This window comes from Onychomys torridus, chromosome 9 (assembly GCF_903995425.1).
Source record: "Onychomys torridus chromosome 9, mOncTor1.1, whole genome shotgun sequence".
Classification (NCBI taxonomy): domain Eukaryota; kingdom Metazoa; phylum Chordata; class Mammalia; order Rodentia; family Cricetidae; genus Onychomys; species Onychomys torridus.
Window position 1 is genome coordinate 88,155,056 of NC_050451.1, and position 15,547 is coordinate 88,170,602.

Consider the following 15,547-nt stretch of genomic DNA (forward strand, 5'->3'; position numbering starts at 1 on the left):
CTGACAAAAAATATATAAAGATAAGATGAAAAGTACTTTTAAAAGGCTGAAACACTAAACTTAAAATATCTGGGATGCATTTTAGGCACATTGATGATCTAAAGAAAGAAAGCAATCTGCCTCAGAATGTGCTAACTTGGCCTTTTCTGTGGACTGAGTTACACAGCTGTTTTCCAGATCATCCATCCTTTAGGTTGAAGCTCATGTTCTAGGGCCTAAGGAGCAGTGATGAACTGCCTCCCTCCCCACCTCCAGAGGACAGATGGTTCTATCTGGACACTCTCTTCCAGATCACCTCAGGTTGTTCTCTCACTTTCCTATATAGCGTTTCCTTAGGATGCAATTCAGAAGGGGATAAGACTGCTGCGGAATATTCCTTTACACAGTGTGAAGATATGTCACTGTGATTGGTTTAATAAAAAGCTAAACAGTCAATAGCTAGGCAGGATGAGTGGCAGGTGCTTCTAGACAGAAAGAGAGCTGTGAAGAAGGAAGGTAGAGTCACCAGCCAGTCGAAGAGGAAGCAGGATGGACAATACAGAGTAAAGGTAACCAGGCCACATAAAAGAATGCAGATTAAAAAGTACAGGTTAATTTAAGTTATAAGAGCAAGCCTAAGTTAAAGCCAAGCTTTTATAATTAATATTAAAACTTCATGTCACTTTTTCTACACATGGTGCCCAACATCCAGCCACATATATTCACATAAGCCTAAGAAAGCATTAAAAAAAAGTTTGAAACACAGCACCAAATGCTACTTACTGGTGACCATGGTCTCTGGTAGGCTCAGAGGCATACAGAGATGTGGCTACTTGGTGCTGTCTGGGGGATGGAGCCAGCTGTTGGTGCCATGCACCAGCGTGATGCTCTAAGCTGAGCTACACCATCGGCTGACATAGCAGTTTAAGATTTGTCTCACATGATCATAGAATGCTGCAGATGCTTAGTAAAGCCAGGTCCAGACACATAAAACCCCGAAAAAGGTACAATATGTTTTAAAAATGTGTGTAGGCTTAAAAAAGAAAAGAAGATGGGTATAGACAGCCATAGGAAAAAATAGTTTATAAATAATAAAGTCTTTAAAGAGAGAATAAAATAATAATATGAAATGGATAAGCCATGCAAAGATGGAAAATACAGAGTCTGGATCCTATATGGAGTCATGGTGGCTTTGAATTTTTTGAATGCTAATGAACAGCTGCTAAGAGACATTGGATTGTGGAAGGGACTACTGAATCAAACCAGTCTAGATACTTTAGGAATGCCTTAATTTTAAAATGGATGCCAAAAACATATTGCTTTGGGGAAGAGGTTACGTTTTTGTTTCCACAGAAAATGAAAGGTTGTGGATTCATTCAAGATTAAAGACTATCAAGTTGGATGAGAGGATACTCCCTGAAAAAACTGACTACAGAAATAAAGAAACAAACCTAGAAAAATTACAAGACAGGTGACATATATTTTACCTATTCAAACATAAAACCAAAAACCACCTTTGATTAGCTTGTATACAGCACACAGTCCATTCTTTGTTAATGTAGATATGCATGTTACTTTTGAAAATTGGTGTGTTTTCAGAGCAAGGGACCAGACACCAATGAAAATGGGTGGCTCAGGTGATCCAGCCTCTCATAGGGCCTTTGTTGCAGTTCCCTCAGAGTTCAATATTCAGAACAGCTTCAAGGCTGCTGACTGAGATGGTCCAGCCTCACAGACTATTCTAGCCAGACTTCAGGTAAGTCCTATATTTTCCCATCCCACCAAGACTAGACAACAGCTAGCTCTCCTAAGACTTAACCATTATCTTTTTCTCAGTGTCTTCTGAAGATCCCAGCAACCCCAGACAACACGAAGCAGTCTAGAGAACACAATGTGCACATTCCCAAGAGGTGGAGTGGGAAGTTTTTGGTCATTCTGTGCGTTATGGATATTTGACATCATTTAGGGTGGTTGGTTACAAGTTGTTATTGGTCATGGCCAGGAAAAAAGGCTAAACAAAGGACTAGATTGAGGGATCTCTTCCTGAAGGGAAAAAGGGGGAATATAGTATAGAAATGATGAGATAAAAGGGTAGATTGCTGCATCTATTTTTAAGCAACCACTAGTGTCAAATATTTTAAATTGGTATGGATTTCTGTATATTGATACAAAATTGAGGTTATTTTTGTTACAATATACTGTATATATGTTTCTTTTTGTTTAAGGTATTGTACCTATGTAGCTCATTTAAAAATGTAATGTAAATCTCAAGTCCTTGAAAGTTGTTATTACAACTAGTCAGGACAATAAAGAAATGTAGTTTAGTAGTCAGTCACCTATAACAATCAAACATGTAGTCCTGTTAAGTATCATTTCAAGGTCATACAGAGATATATTTTAGATAGGTAAATTTCAAAGATCTACAGAATATGACATTTAAAACATTTTAATAAACATAAGGCTTTTCATGACAGTGAGACATGTCCAACCCTATCAGTACCAATGGGCACTGAAGCACCTCCACATGGAGGTTGCTTTCTTTATGGCAAAAAATAGCCCTTGCCTCAACTGCTGACACTGTGTTGTCAAAAGTAGATAAGCAGGACACAAAAGAAAGTGACTGCTGAACTTTGTCAAGACAGTCCTTCAAAATTTCTGTTTCACAGAAAAGCCTATTAGATATTCTAGGCCCGTAGGCCAAAGATGGATGCTCCAGTGTTACAAAGGAACCCTGGGGTGACTGTTCAGGAAGCTGGATGTCTCTGTCATTTCATGGTTTTGAAAGTGCTTGCTCTGTACTTCCTGTTTACTGAGGTAATATTAGATCCATTTTCAGTCTCTGATGAAGACAAAGACAAGATAACTATAGTCAGTTTTCCTTTTGGACTCATCAAGAGAAGATAAATAATGGACTGTTTTCTCTAAATTTGCCAAATACTAATAGACTAGACATTGTAAATGTACTCTTTACATGGTAATCATTCTTATTGTATACAGTTTTGCACTGTTAGAGTTAAAACCTTCCCACCTTATTTAGACAAAAAAGGGGAAATGCCATAGCATATTCCTTTACACTGTTTGAAGCTATGTCACAGTGATTGAATTAGTAAAAAGGTAAATGGCCAATAGCTATGCAGATATATAGCAGGGACTTCTAAACATAGAGAACACTGGGAAGAAGAAAGGTGAAGTTTCCAATCAAATGTAGAGGAAGCAGGATGGGCAATACAGAGTAAAGGTCACCAAGCCACATAAAAGAACATAGATTTAAAATATATGGGTTAATTTAAGTTATAAGAGTTAGTTAGAAACAAGCCTAAGCTGTCAACCTAGCTTTCATAATTAATAATAAGTCTCCATGTCATTTTCTGTGAGCTGGTGGTCCAAAGAAAAATCTGTCTACCTAAGACTGCATCTCAAGCTGATAGTACATCTACCATGTAGCACACCGTAGGTGGTGAAACTTCTTTTGTGTAGGGTGGTCTTTAAAATTCTGGCTTCTTAAGGCCAAAGAAATGTAAAGAAGATAGTGTTGTAATGAAATGAAAAATACAAACAAACAAACAAAAAACAAAAAAAATGCATGAAAACGTACTCTTACTGGTGTTAGTAATCACAATTCCAGTTCTGGCTTTGTTGCCTTCTGGTTTATTTTACCCCTCTCTTCTCTGAACAGCTGTGTCAATAAAATGGATACCATGTGTCCCTTCTACCTTAAAGGACTATCAAGACTAAATTCAAACCACATGGTCAACCACCAGGCACTAAGCATTTTGTAGTAGCCTGTACTTCTCAAACATTCTCAACCGTCTTAATATCCAGGCTGCCTAAACATAATACAGTCATGTCTTCAGCTTCGAGGTTTAGCATAATGTAGTATGGCACACTAACGAGCCCATCCATACTCTGCAGAGCTCAGTGTACAATACAAAGCCCATTGAGGCTCTGCAAAGGCTCCTTAAAAGTTTATTTATCTCATGGTATCCTGTCTCAAGATGAAGATGATTGTGTGGGCTTTCTGTATTTACACTTAAGCAGAAGAGGCGATGGATGTCCACAGAATGTGACCTCTGGACTATCCACTCACCTGAAGCTTTCTTTCCAGATACTCTTTCCATCAATACTTGATCCATTGCAATGCATTGTGACTCCCTGTAACTTTTTTTACTGTATTTTTTAAAATTTTATAATTTAATTTAATTTAATTTACATATCAGCCACAGATTCCCCTGTCCTCCCTCCTCCCTCCCCCTCAACCCTCTCCCCAGCCCACTCCCCATTCCCATCTTATCCAGGGCAAGGACTCTTCTGGGGATTCAGCCTGGTAGATTCAGTACAGGCTGTTCCAGTCCCCTCCTCCCAGGCTAAGCAAAGTGTCCCTGCATAGGCCCCGGGTTCCAAACAGCCAGCTCATGCACTAAGGACAAGTCCTGGTCCCACTGCCTGTGGGCCTCTTAAATAGTTCAAGCTAATAAATTGTCTCACTTATCCGAGGGCCTGGTCCAGTTCCATGGGGGCTCCTCAGCTATTGGTTTACAGTTCATGCGTTTCCACTAGTTTGGCTATTTGTCCCTGTGCTTTTTCCAATCATGGTTTCAACTATTCTCAATCATACAATGCCTCCTCTTTCTCGCCGTAAGTCTTTCCTTCTATAGTGCCTACCCTTAAAAAGAATTTTTTCCTACATTTACAACATATTTGTCAAGGATAAAAGTCCTACTATACACCTGATGCCTTAATTAGATTAGTAGAATTTCATCGAAGAGGTAGGTTTGGATAAAGTGTGTGTGTGTGTGTGTGTGTTAAATTTTATCAGTCATCATTTATTTTAGTTTGTTTTCGCAGCTCAAATAAGACTTCCCTGAACTCATTAGGGCAGTGTATGTCCTACTGGCCCTGCACATGCTAGGAAATCCTAATTTTGGAAAAGAAAAATTTCTGGTGAGACTGCAAAGCAAAGACATTTTCCAAAACACAATAAAGCCATCAGTCCTAGCAGATAGGGGGAAAAGCACCACAGCCACCAAATATATTTTGGGTTGCATTCATCATGAACATATTTACTTTTCTGTTGAAAAATGAGCTTGGGTTGGTGAGTCGGCTCACTGGGTAAAGGCACTGGCAGCCCAGGCTGATGACCTGAGTTTGATCCTCAGGACCCACAGAAGGAGAGAGCTGATGTCCCCAAGGTGTCCTCTGACCTCCAAGTGTATGGAGGTGCCTACAGTATGTGCCTCCCAACACACAAACACCCAAAATGCACACATTAATAAACACCATTTTTTAATCTAAAAATAAGTAAATAAACAAACAATCCCTCTCTATAGATGAATTTCAGGACACACCTACTAGAACCGTGAAATCTTTGATTTTTTTGCAGCAAGAAACTATTTTCTTCCTGTGTACTTCGTTCAAGCAACTTGCAGCACCTCACAAATTTTCTTCTGAAATTTCCTTACAAGCTTTACTTCCCCGGTCAGATTTTCACCTCATAAATGATCATTTCAAACTCATTATGCAGCATGCTTACATATACAAGGGAGCTTAAAAAAAAAAAAAAAGTGGAGGTCAAATGAGGATTGCAACATTTCTTCTAAAAATAATGTGTTACTTTTCCTATCCCTCCAGCTTTAATAGTCTTATCTACTAGCAGAATGGACATTAGCCAGAATTTACTGCTCTGCTATTATCATGATCATGGAGCTTCCTGCAGAAGCCTCCTTCTAAAGTAACTGTTTTGGGTTAGACCTTGTGATTTGTTTTCAGATGTGTTGCAGCCAACCACTGGCTTCTCTACTGGAGAAAACGCAGTGGTAAACCAAAATGATCTATAGCCAATAAAACAGCACAGCCTTCAAACAGTATTATTTGTATAATAATATTACCATGATTGCCCTATTCTATGAGACTAGCTCTGGAATGTCACATTAAGTGCTTATGGGAGCCAAGAGTACCTAATGTTCAGGGGCCTTCTGAGGTTCCAATCTGCACTCTACAGCTAACTGGCTATTGGCTATAAATACATTGTTTAACTCTAATCATAATTTGCCAACAACTCCAGAAAACAAAATCATAGTATAGCACTTAGTGGCAGCTCCTTGGGAAGCTGAAGCAGGAGGATTGTTTGAGGCCAGGAGCTCTGGGTTGTAGCAGGCTATGCTGATCTGAGAACAACATCAAGTTCAGCATCAATATGGTGAGTGCCCAGGAGTAGGGGACCACTGGGTTATGTAATAGGGGTGAAACCAGTCCAGGTTGGAAATGGAGCAACTCATGATATCAAATACATAGTAAGATAGAAATCATTGCACAGCATCCACAGCAAAATAGAGATAATATAATACAAATAGCTCATACCTACTTTATGCCATTTGATGTAGGATACACATATTATATGGCAAAAACACAGATGAAATATCAATGAATATTTGTTCACTAAAGGAATAAATTTCTGTTTTGGAATCAAAACTTTTAAAAAAAAAAACCTCAAATATATAGAAGTTCAGGGAACAAATTTAAATTTTAATGATCCACTAGTCTGCCCAAAAGGAAAATTACGAGGCTCATAATTTACATATTCTGTTAAGTACAATAATTAAAATGCAAAATTTTTTATGTTCAGTAACTTTAGTCTTTTTCACATTCATCAGTTACTTCCGTTATTCCCATTCAATAAAGATGCATCACTCTCTGCATTTAATGACTGTTGTCCATGCTGTGCATCAAAAAAACAAGCCCTGTTGCTCATAACTAGAGGCAGCACCTTTGCTTTGCATGCATTTTGTTAAAATACAAGTTTCAAAATCAAAGGGCAGCACCACACAACCATTCATGTGCTGATTACTTGAGAATCAACCTTTATAAAGCTGAGCGCAACTAGTATCTGTTTGCCAAGAGAATAATGACATAAGCTGACATAACTATCTAACCTCTGCATCATGGAGGATGAACCACGAAAAGGAGTCCCTTTCATTTTGTAAGTGTGTTAGTCGGGGGTTTCTATTGCTGTGATGCAGCACCATGACCCAAAGCAAGTTGGGGGAGGAAAGGGTTTATTTGACTTACATTTCCACACTGTAGTCCACCATGGAAGGAAGCCAAAACAGGAACTGAAGCAGAACAGGAATCTGGAGGCAGGAGCTGATGCAGAGGCCATGGAGGATTGCTGCTTACTGACTTGCTCCTCATGGCCCACACAGTCTGCTTTCCTGTAGAATCTAGGACCACCAGCCCAGGAATAGACTCACAAGATAATCTGGGCCCTATCAATCACTAATTTAAGAAAATGCCTTACAGCTGGAGCTTACAGAGTGTTTTCTCAGTCAAGGTTCCCTCCTTTCCCAGGGTGTCCAACTGACATGAAACTGGCTGGCACGGTTCATGTTCACCCGTAAGGAGGCATCAACACCCTGGAGTGCAAGCATTTACTCAACATTAAGCATGTGTCAAATTTCCCACTGGATGCTCTCTGTGTATTTTGATCCTCAAGCCCAATCTGTTGAGATATGTTGTTTGGGATTTTTAATAGGTGAGTAAACTGAAAGAATTAGCTTCCCTGATTCAACAGCTAAGAACTAGGTAGTCTGGTGTTTTACACCCTGTCTCGTTTGATCCTAGCACACTACAGGGCTTCTTTGAACAACAAGAATTTTTTTTTTTTTTTTATGTTCAGGAAAAGGTGTGAATAGAGGACTGTCTAGCCAATGGAGCCGAATGCATGCAACTGGAGAGGACAAAGTGAATTAGGAGGGGAAAGACTATGGCCGGCATGTTTGACTAATGAATGGGACTGTGGGATGGAGGGCATGGGGACTGACCTCAAATCAGTTCTCTCAATGAGTGTTTCAGTATTTACATGGCAGCCATCCTGTTAGGCTCTGTGTGAGAAGCCAGGAAAGGATCCACGAGGAGTGTACTCTTTCTCCTTTCAAGGTGTTTGTTACTGGCAGAAAACAAAGCGAACCGGCAACCGAAGTCCCATATGCAGGACCAGAGAACACAGACTGGAATCCGGTGAATTATAAAACAGCAGGTTATAACTAAAACAGAATCCCACAGAACATGATAGTGATGCTCACAGTTCGAGTTTTCACCCAAACAGGAAAGAGCCGAAATGCATGGAAATGCATTACATGGTGAGGTCCTTGGAACGTGCTTCTCTGGGCTCATAATATGCTAGTGTTTATGCAGAGTATAAGTTGAATGTGTTGTTGTTTCCTTAAATTGATAAAATCCAGCTGGGGAGAAATGACAATCACTGGTCTTCATACTCTCAAATTTGTGTATGTGAATAAAACATACATGGTGGAAAAATGTGACTATAAGTAAAATATGCAATAAATTCTCACCGAACACTCCACTGCTACTCATTTCTCTTCACTACGCTCTCTAAGCCATGCATGAGACACAGCTTAATCACTAGAATAGGTGGCGATATGCAGTTCTGCTCTCCATTCTACAATGAATCACAAACAAGAATTAGGTTTTTCTCTAAACAGGTTGACCAGCTAATAGAAATTCCAGGAAACTCCTTAAGAAATTCTCAAGATTTTCTTTTTGAATTTTATCTTTACAATTTGTGTATATGTGAATGTGTTTTTTGTTTTGTGGTTTTTGTTGTTTTGTGAGACAGGGTCTCTCACTGAACCAAGAGCTCACTGACTGGCTAGACTAGGCTGGCCAGTAAGTTCCAAAGATCCATCTGCTTCTCCCCTATGTCTTTGGTATTATAGATATGTCGGTGCTGGGGATTGGAACTGAAGTCCTCACACTTGTACAACAGACACTTTACAAACAGCCACCTCCTCAGCTGCAAGGTATTCATTCTACGAATAATCATTGTTGATTATCACTCTCAGTTTTCTCTACATGTTATTCAAATGTGTTTCGCATATTTCTGTTTTGAAAAACTCAGATGGGTCACCTACATTACACACATGATAACAAGTTGGTTACTTTCACATCAGTTCCATAGGAATTTCTTGGTAAGACTTGACTTCTTCAAGGTCACACAGCAAGTCTCTGGTAGGGGTAGGAAGAGATGGAATCCATGACCTTTGACAGTCAGCAGTTGTCTACTCACCCTTGGAAACTCCTCCTTACTCCTTCTTCTCTTGTGTCACTTATGAGTGTCACTTTGAGAAGCTGAAATGCCCATCTCTTTTCTTTAGTGGGGAGGGATGAGTGGAGGTCCAGAATAGTCATCAGTCAAATTGGTCACAACCCCACTGCCTTATAGTTCTCCAGAATGACTTTCATTCACATTACCTCATGTAACCCTCACCGTGGCTCAAAAAATTGACCAAGGTCATCTTGAATCAGTAAGCAAGAAAAACAGACTCAAATTGAGACATGTCTGCTACCAAAATGTGCTTGCTCTTAGAGGGAACCTGATACAAAAATGAGTGCTTCGCTTTTTATTTCAGTGTTTTACAATGATCTGCCCAGGTTGTCTTCAGTCAAAAGCACACATATAAATTTACAGAAATTTATCTTGATTGGTTTCTTTGAGAAAGGGTGGGTTTTATGATTTCTTATGAATTACTTTATATTCTTGTATGAATTAGCTTGTTAATCTTATTGTGAGAGTAGGTTTCTTTTATTGTGAGAGAATCTGATTAAACAGACTTGCTGAATATTTCCCTTGTGTATGGTCCTATTTTACTATAATTATTGACCATAATGGCCATGGTGTGAGAGGATAAGATATCAGTGCAAAGAATATGAAAACACATGCCTAAATACAAATACTAAATATATGCACAGCAGACTGATATACATGTGTAATATATACATATGTATCATCACAAAAAACGTGAGAAGCTACATACTCTGAAAGTCATAGTAACTGTTGTATCTTGCACATAATTTCTGTCAAAGACAGTAGGCAATAATCATGCCATCTGTGGACAAGAAACGTGTCTCTGAACACTCCAAATGCTTGTTCTCTCATTTTCCATGTAGCAGGACCACCATAAAGGCTCTCTGCTACTGTCTCAGTATCTAGACATCTAGACAGCAATACTGTTTGGACCAGCTCCATAAGTACACAAATGCATATGCACAAATATGTACTACACGGTCAGTAATGGTGTTCATCGAGTGTTCAGTACTAACTGGAATATCTGTGTCACAACCTGTCCACTGTGCCACCCATGGCATGGAACATTAAGGAAGAGAGGGTGGAAAGAAGGTAAGAATGCTATAAAATGTAGTCATCTGCACAGGACTTGCAAACTCATTGCAGCGACATTTACACACGCAAGACTTGTACAAGGTCAAGCCAACAAGATCAGTCAGGAGAGGACGTGAACATAGAAAGGGGTGTGTTGGGAGTGTCCATAGCGAGAAGGAAGAAAGAGCTGCTTGGATAGAAATAATCGAGATACATTGTATACATGTCTGAAATTGTGAAAATATAAAAACTCTTCTAAAATAACAAAATAAATAAACGGTGCATGTCTGTAACTCTGTAATGAATGTTTCAAAAAAGGCTTTAGGTGAGTAAAAGGAAGAAAGGCAGTATCAGAGCCCCTCCTCCACTAGATAACCTATAATCTGCTGGTAGACCGAAGCAAATTTCCTAGGGCAGTATAATTACTCAAGTGGCCACTTTGTGACAATAAACATCCAACCAAGAAATCCTTTTGTAACCTAATTACTGAGAATATATAGAGAAAGCAACCATTTAATCCAGAGCATGTGTCTACCACAAGAACTCAGTAGCCGACTCTGGATTGGGTGTGGTTTGTGTGGGCCCTCAAGAAGGAATTCTGGTGGACTGAAGTCACTCAGAGTTAGAACCCAAGAAGGCCTGACAGAGCCACAGGCAGCTGACCTTCCAGGCACAGGGCAAGGCCCATCTGTCAGCTCTCATTCTGCATCTGGGAGTGGAGAGGGTGTGGTAGATGAGTTAAGGCTATGTGGTTAGAGGGTGTTGTCAGGGACTTAATTTCAATATTTTTACCCTTACATTTTTATGCACATTTGAAACTAAAGGCTATTCGAAACTCACAAGCTGAAAAATGAAAAAGTTTTCAAGGTGGTTTTTTTTTTCCTTTTTCTCTCTGTCTGTCTCTCTCTGTCTCTCTCTCCCTCCCTCTCTCTTTTAAGGAAAATAAGCTGGGTGTGGGGGTACATGCCTGTTCTGCACCCAGAAGTGGAGCCAGGAGGAGCAGGAGTTCAAGGGCACTTACAGAGTGAGTTAAAGGTCTGCCAGGGTTACATTAAAAAGAGAAAAATGGGGTTAAAAATACAGGTACTTCCAGTCTGCCATGGTACTGATTTTTAAAATGTAAATGGCACAGACAGAAGCTGTAGTCCATTTCAGAACTTACAAAAATAAAAGTTGTCCCTAAACAAAAAGACAGTAGTGGTATTAATTTGGAGATTCTTAGCTCTTGTTCATTAATCCACCAGCAAGCAAAACAGGTAAAATATCAACACTACTACTAATAGTAATAATTATGATGTTTGTGCCATTACCAATTTTGTGCAATTACTTTGTCTTAACGCACACTTCAACTACATTTATGAACCCAAAACACTTAAGAATACCTCTCCTAAATACAAGCCAACAAATCATCTGACATCCCAATTTTATAGAACTGTTTTAAAGCTATTTAACTTATACAAATATGGAATTTGGTACTTTTTATTTGTATTTATTGAAAAAATGCCCAGGACAATTATATATTGTCAGATATTTTAAAGCACCACATCCCTGGAGAAGGCTTCTTACAACTCCAAATTAACCAGCACCTCCCAGTTGAAATGCCCTCAGTACAGGCCTGGGGAACTCAGAACTTCAATCACGTTTGCTAAGATAAAACACACACAGCTTTAAAATAAGCAATTTCATTGTGTTGATAACAGACTGCTTCATGGCATACCATCTGACACCCAGAGGCTTTGAAGACGTGTTTTCCCTTCACAAGAAGCCAAAAGAAAATCCCTGTATGACCAGAACACTATAGACTCTAGGTTATGTGCATGCTCTGGGGACTGAGCATCAAGCACCCTAGGAGAAAGGGTGCTCCCACTGCCTCACTTTTGGAACACACAGAAGCAGCAGCTGGAGTAAACAACCAGGCAAGAGTTGCTAAGGTCAAGGTCTCCAGCTAGACCAGGACCATTTCCTCCCAGATAACAAGGTTTCTTGAAAAGGCCTGTCTAGTAGAAGTCAATTTGCATCCAAGAATCAGTTATAAAAAGCATTCCCCAATAAAGTTGAACTGACCAAAGTTTATTTGAAATTCACATAAGTAGTAGACAAATAACTGAAAGACTTCAGGAACCAAGAGAAATCCTTAAGAATGTGTTATTGACTCTGACACAGCTGTATTAGCTAAATAGATGCAGCTCATAAATTATTGAGTTTTCATGTGAAAATATTTTAATTGTGCTGGTTTAAGCATATTTCATATTAACTATGAGTTAGCATAACAAACCGTTTTTTCTAAATGCATGATATGTTCTTGACAATTTTTAAATGTTCAAATTGCTCTCTCCCAGACTCAAATGGGCATACTCTGTTCAGTCTAGTATCAAGACTGACCAGGCAGCATCGATAGAGATATGACTTAGGCAATTGAAATGTCTGTCTTCAAACATCCTATTTCTAACAAGAGTCTACAGTTGAAAATTTTTCAAGCCTAAAAATATGCTCTTTACGTAACCAATCTCTACCTGTGTTTCTTCTCTCTCTCTTCTTTTAAATGAAACCAGTATCCAATGAGGACCTTCCAGTAGACCAAGCTTTTTTCTAAGAGGGGAAGGGTCCCCCTGTGGTAATTAAATGCCAGTCTTAAAAGCAAGTCTCTTTTGACAGTTGGTTTTCTCATCAAAGTGACCATTCCTTTTCACATCAGAAGCTGCTGCTTGCTAGGAACAGCACTTACTTATCCAAACAACTCTCTCGTCCGCTAAAAAAAGAGGCATGAAGGCTTCGAGGTGGATGTGCGGAATGACGTGGATTTGATTGGCAGATGTCTAAGAAGCAACCAGAAGCACACGCACTAAATGTAAATAGATCCTCTGCCGGTCTTCCCGGTGTTACAGGGAAACAGAATATTAACGCCAAGTTAACATATCTTCGTGCTCGGTGGAGAATTCTATTAGCCAGCAGAATTATTTAAAACAATCCATAAAAAGCAGAGACTTAAACCATCTGTATAGTTAAATTAGAGAGCTGACACTACTAAACACAGAAACTGTTTATCCAGATTACACATTCCGTTGTACTAATACTCTTTAACTCAACAAAGTCAGCTTTTATCAGCTGAATTAGGGCAATTACTAGTAAAGTATGCAAAACTAGAAGAGCCGGGGAGGGGAAGGGGGCTGGGAAGCTACAGGACATCTAACAAAGGAATTGGTACTTTTTCCAAGCATTTTCCTCAAACGCACTGAGAAACAAAACTGTTGACTGCACCCCACCCTTTCCCCCAAAGATAAAAGTTTGCAAAGTTCTGAGAGGCAGTTCTCTACCCAACAAAAGCAGGATTGATTCTCCCGATAGGAGAGCATCTAACGTGAACACCAACTAATGTCAGGGAGGTCAAGTCCTAGCCCTCTGAGCTGAGCCTCTAAGGCGAGAAGTGGCTCCTAGGCCAGCTCCCCTGGCTTCTTGGCCCAGGTGGCCTTACAAAGTTGTCCCTGTCAACTCCAGCCAGGTCCTTCGGAATTGAAAATAACAGCCACAGGCCAGCCCCTGGCTACTCCCATGGACCAGGCACGGTAGCAAGTGACAGTTCCACATCATTACGACCAGAGACAATAATGAATGTAGCGCCAGGACCACGATTCACGCCAGCAATGTAATCTCCTCCTTAACCCCTTCCCCTCCACTCTCCAGTGCTCACACACTGCCCGCACAGCCCTGGTGCGGCTATTCATCCAGCTCATCCATTGCTGAGGACCAACTACTTCCACGACACCCCCCCCCCCCCCCCCGCCACCACCACCACCAATTCAGCCATGGGGATTTATTTCTCATCCTTGGCAACTGTCAGGCAAACACTGCAACCAACAATTCCAGTCGGGGGAGCAAAGCATTTGCTTAATTCACGTTACTTGCTAAGTTCTTTTTAAAATGTTTAGGGAGTGGGACAAGTAACCTCCCTCTTTCTTCTCCGCGAATCCGACCGCCGCTCCAGGCTCGGCAATAGCATCGCCCTTCCCCGGCCCCCTCCCGCTTCCCAACACTTTCCCCCCATTTAAGAACACAGACCAACCAAAATGGTTTAACTTGAGCAGATGACAGAAGGAAAATAAAACACGTTAAGAGAATACGATCTGATTTGGGATGGCAAAAAAAAAAAAAGGAGGGGGTTGTTTATTTTGATAAAAAACGGAATCGGCACAGACCTGAACAGAAGCTGCAGAACAGGAGAAATTGTTTTCTTTCCCTCACACAGAGTCCCCCTCTCTCTCGCCCTTTCTCTCTCACACGCGCGCGCGCACACACACTCGCACACACACATACACACACGGCGTCACCCGCGCACACTCACACGCACACGCACAAGCAGAGCCTCTCAGCTGCTCTCTGCAGTTCTCAGGAAATGAATGGGGGGCAACCCAGGGAACTGTTGTACTTGCAAATGACTTACCCAGATCACATGATGCGCTAAATGTAGGGTGGGCCGGTGGGTGGAGGCTGCCGAGACGCTAGCCCAGGTCTAACGTGGGGAGCCTCGCCAGGCCCGCATCGAATTACCCCGGGGCCCAGCCGAGGGGGTTGCAAGAAGCCGCTTCTCCTCCCTTTGCAGCCCGCAGCTCAGGAAATCGGAGAGGCGCGGGGGTTGGGGCGGGGTGGGGTGAGGTTGGGGTGTGTGTGGGGTGGGGTAGGGGGTGAAAACAGAAAACCCCAACAAAAGAGCTCCAGGTCCTCCTCCCCAGAAACAAAGCCCCGCCGCTGCGGGCGAGCCCCGGGGTGGGGCCGAGGGCGGGGGCGGCGGCGGGGAGGGGCTCGCTCAGCAGGCGCTAAGTCGCTTTATTGCCATAAAAATGGGGCCCCGAGCCGCTCCGCCGGAGGATTAGGAGGCGGGCTCTGAGTGTGATGGTTGAAATCCCCTGTGGGAAACTAACCCCTCCCAGATCGCAGAGGTAGAACGCAACACCCACTGCCCAGCCCTCGCCTTGCCAGCCTGGCCAGCGGCAGGGGGTGGGTCCGCGGAGCCACCACCCCGCCCCGCCCCACCCCGCCCCACCCCTACCCCCGCCCCAGGCCCTGGGCCTTTGCCGCGCCACCCTGTCACCTGCACCACCTCTCTGCGGCACCCTAAATAACCCACACATGGCCCCTGCCACTCCTGTAGCCGCAGCCTGGGGGGAATTCTAGGGGTCGCGGAGAGAGGAACCCCTGGATGGCAACTCTCCGGGGCAAGACTCTGGCTGAGCTGCCACCAAGTCCCCCTCTTTTGTGTCACCACGCGCCTAGGCAAAGAATTAGGAGACGATTAAAGCGGCCAGCCTGCGTGGCCCTCGCCCACTCCCCACCGCAGCCAGGGTGGGTAGGGGCGAGCGAGGAGGGCCCCCGCGCCCAGGCTGTCCCCGCCGCTCACCC

At 42.0% G+C, this 15,547-nt stretch overlaps 1 protein-coding gene across 3 annotated transcripts in view; it reads right to left on the reverse strand.

The window, feature by feature from the left end:
* Klf12 (Kruppel like factor 12) overlaps window positions 1-15,050 on the reverse strand; it is a 440,113-nt gene extending 425,063 nt beyond the window's left edge. For 2 of the 3 annotated variants that reach the window (XM_036198912.1, XM_036198913.1), the window contains exon 1: window positions 14,592-15,050. The gene's annotated coding sequence lies outside the window, so the exon portion shown is untranslated. Of the gene's footprint in view, window positions 1-14,346; window positions 14,419-14,591 lie in introns of those variants that run through there. The other variant, XM_036198914.1, reaches the window with a different exon arrangement.
* Window positions 15,051-15,547: the final 497 nt, after the last annotated feature.